Source organism: Nycticebus coucang, chromosome 7 (assembly GCF_027406575.1).
Source record: "Nycticebus coucang isolate mNycCou1 chromosome 7, mNycCou1.pri, whole genome shotgun sequence".
In the NCBI taxonomy this organism is placed as follows: Eukaryota; Metazoa; Chordata; class Mammalia; order Primates; family Lorisidae; genus Nycticebus; species Nycticebus coucang.
Window position 1 is genome coordinate 29,476,632 of NC_069786.1, and position 14,537 is coordinate 29,491,168.

At 38.3% G+C, this 14,537-nt stretch overlaps 1 protein-coding gene across 1 annotated transcript in view; it reads left to right on the plus strand.

Moving 5' to 3' along the window:
- Positions 1-14,537, plus strand: part of THSD7B (thrombospondin type 1 domain containing 7B) — a 1,036,041-nt gene that overhangs the window by 105,338 nt on the left and 916,166 nt on the right. The window lies entirely within an intron of this gene.

Sequence of the window (14,537 nt, forward strand, 5' to 3'; positions counted from 1 at the left end):
ATTGAGACTCTGTCTCAAAAAAAAAAAAAAAAAAAAAAAAAGTTATTCCTGAACATTTGGGAACTTAAACAGAAAGTTCTCACTCATTTCTTTGGACATTCTATAGCTCCTGTCATGTGCTGTTTACATGAAGGAGTATTAGCCATTTCTGTCATTGGCCACAGTGTGGATGGCCTCATGTGGGGACTCTGGTAAGCACAGGAGGTAGTCAGATATCTTCCTGTCACTGCCTCTCATCTTGGCTCAGGGCTGAATCCTTAGACTTCCTGAAACCAATGAGGAGTTCCCTGTTTTTGTCAATGGGGCATGCTTAACACCATGGGCCAAATCAAGAGTGACGTCTTCCTGATAAAGTGAGGCCTTTGTTCCATTTTTCCATGGCTGCATCCACAGTGATTTGTCTTGAGACATTAGGTTTCCCACGGCCTCTTCTGATAGGAGAGACCATATATGAAGCAAATTCTAAAAGCCACTCTTAAGATTTTCTTTTATGCTTAGTGTCAGTGGGAACGGAGGTGTAACTAGAAAATGCAATCATATCATTCATTAAAGAAAAGAAAACACTTTCTGCTATAGTAATTTAATAATAAAATTGATATATTGCAAGGAGCAGGGGCAACACCCTAGTACCTGCCTGATTTTCTTTAGTTATAAGACTGATACTAAATAATTAACGTGAGAATCGTTTATAGATGCCTTTATTTTAAAAGCACTCTGTGATTTTATTTTGACCTTACTTAGTAATTCAGACAGAATGCAACAGAGGTATCATCATAATCATACATTGAAAACTGTCCTACTAGGATATATTGTTTCTACTGTAGAATTCAGTAAGAACATGACCAGAACTTGGTATGGGGAGAAGAAAATCACCCATTGAAGCACTGTATAGGTTTTATGATATGTGTGTACACAGATTTTTATATTAACTTTAGGATAGTGCCAGAATTTACTAGCAACTCTCTTCCCTAGGACTCTATTGATGTGCAGTAAATATCAATAATAGTGAAAAGTTGAGACTTTGTCTGTACACATGCTGCTGGGTCTGTCTGCAATGATATGGCTTACTTAGAGTTTATGTAAAGCTTTGTTCTGGCCACAAGAGACATATTTGCAAATCTTTCATTGAATATAATGTTTCTAATTTATTTTTCTTCCTATGTAGAAGATTTTTACTGCTGAATTAAAAGTGGGAGTGGAGATGTCTTGTGAACTCATCTTCATTTGGATGGAAATAAATGGAATCATTTTGATTGGAAACAAACCTGTGAAGGAAGGCTGCTACCCTGTTCTGCCATTGGCCAAGATGCCACTGTGTTAGTAAAATAACAGAAAAGTGAGAATGAGGGCGGCGCCTATGGCTCAGTGAGTAGGGCGCCGGCCCCGTATGCCAAGGGTGGCGGGTTCAAACCCAGCGTCGGCCAAAACTGCAACAACAACAAAAAAATAGCCGGGCATTGTGGCGGGCGCCTGTAGTCCCATCTGCTTGGGAGGCTGAGGCAAGAGAATCGTGTAAGCCCAAGAGTTAGAGGTTGCTGTGAGCCGTGTGACACCATGGCACTCTACCGAGGGCGGTACAGTGAGACTCTGTCTCCACAAAAAAAAAAAAAAAAAAAAAAGAAAAGTGAGAATAAATATAGACTGAGAAAGTTAGATTTGCTCAGTGAGGTCTGAGAGTGGAGAACTTTCCATGATGGAAAAGAACAAGTGTTGAAGATTGTTTGATTTTTAGTTCCGTCCAGAACTCTCTGCAAAACAGTTCTTGGAATTAGGAAACCTCTGCTGGGAAGGGACTGCAGGCTCAGGGAGGATAAAATATGTTGTAGAGTTTGGAGGTGATTTTCTGTCTTCTGGAGCAAAGGGGATGGGCACCATGACTTTGTGGGACAGTCTTTAGTGAACAGTTCAGAAAAAGGTGAATATATGTCTGGGTTTAGTATCAACGTGGAAATGATAAAATACATGTTTATAGTTTTTCATATGGAGTATATTAATATTTCTTTTTTCTTTCCTTTTTTTTTTTTTTTGAGACAGAGCCTCAAGCTGTCACCCTGGGTAGAGTGCTGTGGCATCACAGCTCACAGCAACCCAACTCCTGGGCTCAAGTGATTCTCCTGCCTCAGCCTCCCAAGTAGCTGGGACTCCAGGCGCCCACCACAATGCCCGGCTGTTTTTTTGGTTGCTGCCGTCATTGTTGTTCGGCGGGCCCGGGTTGGATTCGAACTCACCAGCTTAGGTGTATGTGGCTGGTGCCTTAGCCGCTTGAGCCACAGGTGCCGAGCCATTAATATTTCTTTAAGAGATTTCTCTCTAGTAAATCTGAAGAAGGAATGAATGTACATGATTGTTGATTGATTGTCAACAGTGGCACAGAATCCTGGACTTGACAGGGTCTCTGTGTTGAACCGAACCAAGGCAGTCTTATCAAGTTCCACCTTTCAAAAGAGCATAGAAGCAGTTATTTGGCTTTTGAGATTATTAGGTATGTCTGATTTTTATCTTATACATTGGCAGGGTGATTTTTCTACTTCAGGATTTTATTTAGTTTGAATTATAAGCAAAAGATATTGAATTCTAAAACCATGCAGCCCACATAGCTTTCTTTTCTAACATTTGCTAAGATTCTGCATGCGTTTGGAGGTTCCCCTCATGCTAGACTATCACTTTTGGGATGGAAGGGACCAAAAAGATCATTGCATGCAACTCATCCTCTGTGTTTTTAAGCACTTTTTACAAATAAAGCACTTTTTACCATTATTTGTAGTGTGAAAGATGTAAGGGATCTTAGAGATATTTAACCCAGGCTGCCAGCCAATCAACAAATTCCTTGTACAGTGCTCCTCTGCCAGATATGGGCAGAACACCAAGCCCTTTTCAAGATTTGGAAACTATGGATCTATGTGACCCAGTGCTTTTCAGATTTTAGCATGCATCAGAATCACCTGGAAGGCTCCTGAAACAGATTGCTGGGCTTCACTTCTGAAGTTTTAGATTCAGTCTGTCTCGGGTTGGGACCTACAATTTGCATTTCTTTCTTTTTTTTTTTTTTTTTTCATTAAATCATAGCTGTGTACATTAATGAAATCATAGGGAATAATGTGCTGGTTTTATATACAATCTGAAATATTTTCATCAAACTGGTTAACATAGCCTTCAGGGTACCCTCTTAGTTATTGTGTTAAGACATTTATATTCTACATTTAATAAACTTCACATGTACCCTTGTAAGATGCACCATAGGTGTGGTCCCACCAATTACCCTCCCTCCATCCATCCTCCCCATTCCCTTCATATGAAAGCTATAAATTGGTTTCATAGTAGGGCTGAGTACATTGGACACTTTTTCTTCCATTCTTGAGATACTTTGCTAAGAAGAATATGTTCCAGCTCGATCCATGTAAACATGAAAGAGGTAAAGTCTCCATCTTTCTTTAAGGCTGCATAATATTCCATGGTGTACATATACCACAATTCATTAATCCATTTGTGGGTCGATGGGCACTGGGGCTTCTTCCATGACTTAGCAATTATGAATTGGGCTGCAATAAACATTCTGGTACAAATATCTTTGTTATAATATGATTTTTGGTCTTCTGGATATATACCTAGTAGAGGAATTGTAGGATCAAGTGGCAGGTCTATTTTTAGATCTCTAAGTGTTCTCCAAACCTCTTTCCAAAAGGAACATATTAGTTTGCATTCCCACCAGGAGTGTAGAAGTGTTCCCTTTACTCCACATCCATGCCAACATCTCTGGTTTTGGGATTTTGTGATGTGAGGTACTCTTATTGAAGTTAGATGACATCTCAAAGTAGTTTTAATTTGCATTTCTCTGATTATTAAGGATGATGAGCATTTTTTCATGTGTCTGTAGGCCGTGTGACTGTCTTCTTCAGAGAAGTTTCTCTTCAAGTCCCTTTCCCATTCTGAGATGGGATCACTAGTTATTTTCTTGCTAGTACATTTGAGTTCTTTGTGGATTCTTATTATTAAATCTTTGTCAGAGGCATAACCTGTAAATATCTTCTCCTATCCTGAGGGCTGTCTGCTTGCTTTAGTTACTGTGCTCTTGGCTGTGCAGAAGCTTTTTAGTTTGATCAGGTCCCAGTAATGTATTTTTGGTGTTGCTTCAATTGCCCAGGGGGTCCTCTTCATAAAATATTTGCTGAGGCTGATTTCTTCAAGAGTTTTCCCTGCATTTTCTTCTAGTATTTTTATAGTTTAATGTCTTAAGTTTAAATTTTTAATCCAGTGAGAGTCTATCTTAGTTAATGTTGAAAGGTTTGGGTCCAGTTTTAGTCTTCCATAGGTCACCAGTCAGTTCACCCAGCACCATTTGTTAAATAGGGAATCTTTTCCCCATTGAATATTTTTAATTGGCTTGTCAAAGATAAAATAATGGTTAAGTAGTTGGGTTCATCTCTTGGTTCTCTATTCTGTTCCATACATCTACCTCTCTGTTTTTGTGCCAGTATGATGCTGTTTTGATCACTATTGATTTATGGTATAGTCTGAGGTCTGGTAGCATGATTCCTCCTGCTTTGTTTTTTATTTCTGAGTAATGTCTTGGCTATTTGAGGTTATTTTCTGATTCCATATAAAATGAAGTATTATTTTTTCAAGATCTTTAAAGTCTCACAGTGGGGCTTTAATAGGGATTGCATTAAAATTCTATATTGCTTTGGTAGTATGGACATTTTAACAATGTTGATTCTGGGTAGAGAGCAAGATGGCGGCCGAGTAACAGCTTCCTTGCATCTGGGCACTGTGAGTCTGGGGAGATAGGACTCCAGGCATCTCTGGCTGGTGGGATCTGCCTATCATCACTCCTGTGAGGATACAGGGAGTCAGTGAGAGATTTCTGGACCCCAAGAGGAGGACTAAAACAGTGGAAAAATGGCAGGTGGTCGCGTGTGTTCAATCGGTCTAAACCCGTCCGCAACTGTAAGTTCTGTAGCAGCAAGACAGCAAACCAGAAAGGCCTTACCAGTGAACTGTTTTGGTGTCTTTGGACTTGGCACTCAGTTGAACTGCCTTGGGGAGAGCCTGAGCGGGAGTGCGGAGAACTTTGGCCATTGTCTGGGGCCCTCGTCTGAGCCGCTGAGCCACACGGAGCTAATAGTGTTTGTCTGTGGGCCACAGGGAGCCATTGTGAGTGATCTTCCCTGGCAGCTCCACCCTCAGGGTCGCAGAGCTAGAATCCGGATGGGAGCTGGTAACCTAGCAGCCTAAGGGTGGGGTCTGAGCCGCTTTGTAGCCCTAACCCTCAGGGACAGAGTGAGACTGGTCTTGGCACAATGGGTAAGTGGATAGCCACTTCAGCAGTGATTCCAGTGACAAGCACTTTCCTGGGAAAGCTTCTGCTCAGCAAGTTCACAATTTCAAAGTGCCTGTTAAGAGGGCTGAAGAGAGATTTAGGGTGTCTACCTGCTGGGGTTTGAGAAATCAGCAGCCTCCAGTCGTATCAGAACTGTGATTAACATCTCATACCCCAGAAGACCACGTGTTTCCCAGACAACATTCAACAACATATACATACTGCTTTGTTTTTGGTTGTGGTTTTTTTTGGTTTCTTTTTTTTGTTTATTTTGATGTTGTCGATGTTGTTTTGTTTTTCAATTTCAACCTTTTCCATACAGATCTTTTTTCTTTATCAATTTTTCTAGTTTAATTATAATTTCCCATTGCTGCCTATTTCAATAACTAGAACTTCATTTTTGCTAGTGTTGCTACCACTATTATTTGGTTTTCCACCCCATTTTACCCTGTAAAGTTTTCCGTTTGCTTGTTTTGGTTTGATTTATAGCATTTTTGTCTTTCCTCTCTACTTGGTGGAGATGGGGTACTGTGTCTGATCAGGTTAGCAAAGAGTTGCTGACCTCAAGGGAACCACCCAACCGGGCACCCCCAGAAGGTGGTTTTCTTTAAAAGTTGTGTCAAAGTAGCCTACTGTACACCTATATTGCTCTGTCTCCCTCTTTCTGTGCCTTTCTTCTTTTTCTCAATATTCTTTTTACCCACCCCCTCTCCTTTCTCTATTTTTCTTTTTTTTTCTTATCACTCGGTCCTCCTTTCTTTCATCCCTTTTTTGCTCTTCAACCTTCTCACCCTTCTGGTCCTGTAACCCTTACTCCACAGGCACAAGAACTTAAAGATCAAGAGGAAGTGAAAGGAAAATTAGGGCAAGGAAACAGATAAAAGAAATCACTCATGAGGAAGAATTTGTTGATTGGCTGGCAGCCTGGGTTAAATATCTCTTTAATAGGGAATTGAAATTTTACCTTGTATCTTCTCAGACCATAAGGCACTAAAGGTGGAACTCTAACAAAACTCTAACAAAAACGCTCTACCCCACCCAAAGGGCATGGAAATTAAATAATCTTCTGTTGAATAACAGATGGGTGCAGGAAGAAATAAAACAGAAAATCATTAACTTCCTTGAGCATAACAACAATGAAGACACAAGCTACCAAAACCTGTGGGATACTGCAAAAACAGTTTTGAGAGGAAATTTCATCGCTTTGGATGCCTACATTCGAAAAACAGAAAGAGAGCACATCAACAGTCTCACAAGCCATCTTATGGAACTGGAAAAAGAATAACAATTTAAGCCTAAACTCAGTAGAAGAAAAGAAATATCCAAAATCAAATCAGAGATCAATGAAATTGAAAACAAAAGAATCATTCAGAAAATTAATGAAACAAGGAGTTGGGTTTTTGAAAAAATAAACAAACTAGACAAACCATTGGCCAGACTAACAAGGAATAGAAAAGTAAAATCTCTAGTAACCTCAATCAGAAATGATAAAGGGGAAATAACAACTGATCCCGCAGAGATACAAGGGATCATCTCTGAATACTTCCGGAAACTCTATGCTCAGAAATTTGACAATGTGAAGGAAATGGATCAATATTTGGAATCACACCCTCTCCCTAGACTTACCCAGGAAGAAATAGGGCTCCTGAACAGACCAATTTCAAGCACTGAGATCAAAGAAACAATAAAAAATCTTCCAACTAAAAAATGCCCTGGTCCAGATGGCTTCACTCCAGAATTCTATCAAACCTTCAAGGAAGAGCTTATTCCTGTACTGCACAGATTATTCTAAAAAATTGAGGAAGAAGGAATCTTCCCCAGCACATTCTATGAAGCAAACATCACCCTGATACCAAAACCAGGAAAAGACCCAAACAAAAAGGAGACTTTCAGACCAATCTCACTCATGAATATAGATGCAAAAATTCTCAATAAAATCCTAGCCAATAGATTACAGCTTATCATCAAAAAAGTCATTCATCATAATCAAGTAGGCTTCATCCCAGGGATGCAAGGCTGGTTTAACATACACAAGTCCATAAATGTTATCCACCATATTAACAGAGGCAAAAATAAAGATCACATGATCCTCTCAATAGATGCAGAGAAAGCATTTAATAAAATCCAGCATCCTTTTCTAATTAGAACACTGAAGAGTATAGGCATAGGTGGCACATTTCTAAAACTGATTGAAGCTACCTATGACAAACCCACAGCTAATATTTTACTGAATGAAGTAAAACTGAAAGCTTTTCCTCTTAGAACTGGAACCAGACAAGGTTGTCCTCTGTCACTTTACTATTCAACATAGTGCTGGAAGTTCTAGCCAATACAATTAGGCAAGACAAGAAAATAAAGGGAATCCAAATGGGAGCAGAGGAGGTCAAACTCTCCCTCTTTGCTGACGACATGATCTTATACTTAGAGAACCCCAAAGACTCAACTACAAGACTCCTAGAAGTCATCAAAAAATACAGTAATGTTTCAGGATATAAAATCAATGTCCACAAGTCAGTAGCCTTTGTATACACCAATAACAGTCAAGATGAGAAGCTAATTAAGGACATAAGTCCCTTCACCATAGTTTCAAAGAAAATGAAATACCTAGGAATATACCTAACGAAGGAGGTGAAGGACCTCTATAAAGAAAACTATGAACTCCTCAGAAAGGAAATAGCAGAGGATATTAACAAATGGAAGAACATACCAGGCTCATGGATGGGAAGAATCAACATTGTTAAAATGTCTATACTTCCCAAAGCAATCTACCTATTCAATGCCATTCCTATCAAAATACCAACATTGTACTTTCAAGATTTGGAGAAAATGATTCTGCGTTTTGTATGGAACCAGAATAAAGCCCGTATAGCTAAGGCAGTTCTTAGTAATAAAAATAAAGCTGGGGGCATCAGCATACCAGATTTTAACCTGTACTACAAAGCCATGGTGGTCAAGACAGCATGGTACTGGCACAAAAACAGAGACATAGACACTTGGAATCAAGTTGAAATCCAAGAAATGAAACTAACATCTTACAACCACCTAATCTTCGATAAACCAAACAAGAACATACCTTGGGGGAAAGACTCCCTATTCAATAAATGGTGTTGGGAGAACTGGATGTCTACATGTAGAAGACTGAAACTGGACCCACACGTTTCCCTACTCACAAAAATTGACTCAAGATGAATAAAGGACTTAAATTTAAGGCATGAAACAATAAAAATCCTCAAAGAAAGCATAGGAAAAACACTGGAAGATATTGGCCTGGGGGAAGACTTCATGAAGAAGACTGCCATGGCAATTACAACAACAACAAAAATAAACAAATGGGACTTCATTAAACTGAAAAGCTTCTGTACAGCTAAGGAGACAATAACTGAAGCAAAGAGACAACTTACACAATGGGAAAGGATATTTGCATATTTTCAATCAGACAAAAACTTGATAACTAGTTTCTATAGAGAACTCAGATTAATCCACATGAAAAAAGCCAACAATCCCATCTATCATTGGGCAAGAGATATGAATAGAACCTTCTCTAAATATGACAGACAAATGGAAAACAAACACATGAAAAAATGTTCATCATCTCTGTATATTAGAGAAATGCAAAATCAAAACAACCCTGAGATTTCATCTAACCCCAGTGAGAATGGCCCACATCACAAAATCTCAAAACTGCAGATGCTGCGGTGGATGTGGAGAGAAGGGAACACTTTTACAGTGCTGGTGGGACTGCAAACTAGTACAACCTTTCTGGAAGGAAGTATGGAGTAACCTCAAAGCACTCAAGCTAGACCTCCCATTTGATTCTGCAATCCCATTACTGGGCATCTACCCAGAAGGAAAAAAATCCTTTTATCATAAGGACACTTGTACCAGACTGTTCATTGCAGCTCAATTTACAATTGCCAAAATGTGGAAACAGCCTAAATGCCCACCAACCCAGGAATGGATTAACAAGCTGTGGTATATGTACACCATGGAATACTATTCAGCTATTAAAAAAAATGGAGACTTCACATCCTTCATATTAACCTGGATGGAAGTGGAAGACATTATTCTTAGTAAAGCATCACAAGAATAGAGAAGCATGAATCCTATGTACTCAATTTTGATATGAGGACAATTAATGACAAGGTTATGGGGGGGGAGAAAATGCAGAAAATCCATATCAAATCAAATCAATCAATATCAAATCTATATCAATATCAATTTCACAGATGTTCAGGGATGGGGGGTGGGGCCTTGGTGTGTGTCACACTTTATCGGGGCAGACATGATTGCAAGAGGGACTTTACCTAATAATTGCAATCAGTGTAACCTGGCTTATTGTACCCTCAATGAATCCCCAACAATAAAATGCACGAAAAAAAAGAAAAAACACACAAAAAAGAAAAACAATGTTGATTCTTCCCAGCCATGAGCCTGGTATGTTTTTCCATTTGTTAACATCTTCAGATATTTCTTTTCTTAGAGTTTCATAGTTCTCTTTATAGAGATCTTTTATGTCCTTTGTTAGGTAAACTCCCAAATATTTCATCTTCTTTGGCACTACTGTGAATGGAATAGAGTCTTTGACTGTTTTTTCAGCATGACTATTGTTGCTATATATAAAGGCTACCAATTTATGAGTGTTGATTTTGTAACCAAAGACTCTGCTGTTTTGTAGTAGAATCCCTGGTGTTTTCGATTTATACAATCATATTATCTGCGAAGAGTGAAAGTTTGATCTCTCCTGACCCTATTTGGATACCCTTGATAGCCTTTTTATACAATTTGTATTTCTAATAGGTTTCTAGGTTGTGTTGATGCTGCCAATCCAGAGACCACACTCTTGAGTACCAATGATATAACCTGTAGTTTTGGATAATTGCTGATATTTGAGACTAGCAAAAGAATATATACAAGGGTCACTATGAAAGTTTTGAGATAGACTGTTATGGTCTATTATTTCACTTCCAAGAAAAATAGTTGACAGCGTCCTTTCTGATTCATCCATGAAAGTTTCGACTTGCTGGGATTATTGGTGTTACTAGGAGAGTTTCTTTTGTTTACATCCATTCAGATTTTACATTTTCTGATTTTCATGTATCAAAACTTTTGTAATGATGCATGTAATAAAAAGACAGATGCTAAATTAAGTATACAATGTAAATTCTAATAACTTTTTCAAGAATGTTTCTCATTTGAAAATCTTAAGTTTAGATTTTATTATGATTCTCTGAGTGTATTTGTTAAGGACAATGATGACTTGAGACCTAAGCATTTCTTGTGTCTTTTAATTCACGTTTTCCCCAGAAGTAAGTAAATCTGAATCATTTGGAGAAAGCTGTAGAGTTTTAGTTATGCAAAATTTTATTGAGAATGAGAAGTTCTTATTCTCTTGAAAGTTCACGCAGAGACATATTAGATTGAACAAGACTTTTAGTAGTTTTAAAATTCATAATTAATTTCTCACTCTGTGATCATAAACTCCCAATTCTTCTCCTCTTGTTTTTTTCTCTCTCCTCTTAGTTTTTGGAGATTGATAATATTGACAAAAACAATGATAATAGAAATGACTTGCCATTGAATGCCTTTTTAGGCCTAGCACTTTAATTTATCGTACCTCTGAGTCTTCGAATAGCTCTGCAAGTTATATTTTGTTGTTCCCATTTCCTAGAAGAGGAGATTAATGTTGGGAAATGTCACCTGACTTATTCAAATACACGTACGACCTGGTATCTTAGGTGTAAAGAGTCATATATTCATTACCAAACACATTTCTCCTTACCACAAATGATATACAGCATCTGGTTTCTGAAGAATTTTGTCCTTTTATACATCATCATTGCTTAAAGGAAGTTTAAGGGACTAACACATTGAGTACCTGTTAGCTATCATACATTTTGTGTAAGTTATTTCATTTATTTCCCACTATGCATGTGAAGTATTATGAACCTCATTTCAAGATTAATAATTCTAAAGCTTTAAGAAAGTGAAGAAACAACTTGGTGCCTGTTGCACAGTGGTTAGGCACCAGCCACACATACCAAGGCTGGTGGGTTCGAACCCAGCTTGGGGCAGCTAAACAATGACAACTGCAACAAAAAATTGCTGTGTGTTGTGCCAGGTGCCTATAGTCCCAGCTACCTGGGAGTCTGAGGCAAGGAATGACTTAAGCCCAGGAGTTTGAGGTTGCTGTGAGCTATGATGCCATAGCACTCTATTGAGGGTGACATAGTGACACCCTGTCTCAAAAAAAGAGAAAAGAAAGAAAGAAAGAAAGAAAGAAAGAAAGGAAAGAAAGGAAAGAAAGAAAGAGAAACATGTGTAAATAATTTAGGCTGGGCATAGTGGCTTATGCCTGTATAAGGGAGGCTGAGGTAGATGGATCACTTGAGCTCACGAGTTCGGATCAGCCTGAGCAAAACAAGACCCCCTATTTCTGGAAAAAAAAAATAGCTGAGCATTGTGATGGGTGCCTGTAGTCCCAGCTACTCAGGAGGCTGAGGCAAGAGGATCGCTTGAGCCCAAGAGTTTGAGGTTGCTGTGAACTATGACACTATGGTATTCTATTGAGGGCAACAAAATGAAACTCTGTCTCAAAAAAAAAAAAAAAATACTTTGTGCTGGAGTATTTGAACCCAAGTCTTTCTGGCTCCCAAACCTGGATTCTGTTCAAGACACCAAAATGCTTCCCTAAGGCTTGAAATGTTCTTATCTTAAATGTTATTCAGATTGGTAATTGTTGTGGTTAGTTCATCTAAGCATGGTCAGACATACTTTTAGGTAAAACAGAGATACTTCTTGCTAGAGAGACTTGAGGGATACCAGGAAGTTCTGAGCCCACCTTAGCTCCCTAATAAAACACGTGGGGGCCAGCAGCCTGAAGTTTGTCCTTTAGTGTTTCATAGCTGTGAATGCAGCTTCCATTTCTCCAACTGTCTTCTGCCAATGTGTCCACCCCTGGGAGGGCTGATGCACTGAAACACCCTGCCAGATTGCATTTCATTCTCTATAGAAATAAGGTTTAAAACACGTAAATATTTTTATTATAGAATGTTAGATTTATACAGAAAGGTAAAGCAAATAGTGTGACTCCTATGTATATTCCACTGAGCTGCATCAAATCTTTAGTTTTTTATATTTGCTTTAAAAGTTTTTTTATACCCTAACATTACTTTTTCACTAGACGCCTCATATATATCTATATCTATATCTATCTATCTATCTATCTATCTATCTATCTATCTATCTATCTATCTATCTGTTTGACTCAGAGTCATTTTTCTCCAATTCCTGCCGAGTTAGGTACTAGCCTTTATTTGGTGTTTTAATAATTCTTGTGTGTATTTTAATACTATCACTGCTTATATATATGTTTACAAAATATATTGGTTGATGTTTTAAAACTTAAATGGATTGATACTTTATCATTCTGCAATTTGCTTCTTCACTCAGTCTTAGGAGATCTATCTATATTGATGAATGTAATTTTATTGTATTGATTTATACAACTGTATAATGCTATTTACATATTGTATGAGTACACTAAAATGATTTATCCCTTCACTTTTAAGGGATAAATCACTTTTAAGTGGTCATTTAGGTTGTATCTGTATAATGCTATGGAAACTGTGTGTGTGAATACTCTAGTGAGTACTTAACAAAGACCCTACCTGTATAGCCTTCCTAATCAGGAAATCAACATTGCTATGCTATTATCTATCTTCCTAACCTCACTTGAATTTCACCATCTGTCCTGTCAGTATCTCTTATTCCTTTGTGGTCTGTATGCAATCTAGGATCATGTGTTGCATTCAGTTGTCAAGTCTCAGTAGTCTCTTTCAATTTGGAACAGTTCCTCCATCTTTCTCTATCTCTTATGTACTCCAGACTTTTAAAGAATACAGGCCTTTATTTTGTAGGATAATGCTTAATGTGGGCACGTTCAATGACATTCAATCATTCAATGACAAGTAGTCATTGAATGCAAACAATGACATGTAAACAATGTAAAGGCATTCGATGACAAGTAGACATTAAATGTAAACATTCAGTAAACATTCATGGGTAAACATTCAGTATTTATCCATGAACAAACTCAGCCCAGGCCACAAATTCTTGCCAGGATACCATAGAAATGATTCTATGTCTTTCTTACTGCATAATATCGGGAGGCACGCCTGTTGACTCATCAAATCACTGGTGATTCTAATCTTGATTGCCTGGTCAAGGTGAAATCTCAGTTTCTTACCTTTAAAATGACCTCTTTTCCTTTGCATTTGAGTAGCATTTTGTGGGGGAGATAATGCTATATTATGCCAACTCTATACTTACCAGGCTTGGCATCCATTGATGACTCCATTTACTACTCTCCCAATTGCCCTCATTCTGCTGTGACAAAGGATTTTCCCCTCTGGCTCCATCATTTATTCAGTTATATCAGCGTGGACTCCTGGGTTCCTATTTTATTCAACAGGATGTAAGGGTATATGTAATCTCATTAGGTTTCTTTCTTTCTTTTTTAAATGTTCATCTTTTCCTAGATTTGGCCAGTGGTAGCTCTTCAAGCTGGTTTGTGTCTTTTTGACTTATCTCTGCCTTACCCATTCTTTCAGTGCTTCCTTACTTTCTGGCATAATTGGATGCCCCGGGTTTATCTTATCATTTTGTACCATTTCAAATGCAGCCTAGAATCAACTGTTTTTCCTAGAGCATGGTATTTCAAAACCAGATCAGGTTGCTTACTGTGTTCATTTGCCCATTGCTAGAGGAATGTCCTAGGTTTTCTTATGTAATGAAGCAGGAGGAAACACACACACACACACACACACACACACTCGCGTGCGCATACACTCATGTATATACCTATATCCATGACCATTTCTATGGTTGTCTATATATTTTTTATATCTTATGAATTTATACCAACACTCTCAATTCCAGATGAATGGTTTAGAATTCATTTTTAGTCTTTTATCCATGTTTGTAAATCCCTTCTTAGATAGTGAGAAATGGCTCCCATTATCTTTCAAATGATTCTTTGCTCAGTTAACACATTCCTTACTTATGTTTCCAGCCCCTTTTCTCTCTCCAGGCCTATCTCTGGTGACACCCTCACTTGGCCCCTCTGCTCTGTCCCACTTTTCCTCTGAACAGTCATGGATGCAGTGGGCAGCTGTTTCAGTTCTTGGGTGCTAGTATCTTTATCATCTCTCTTTCCCACGTA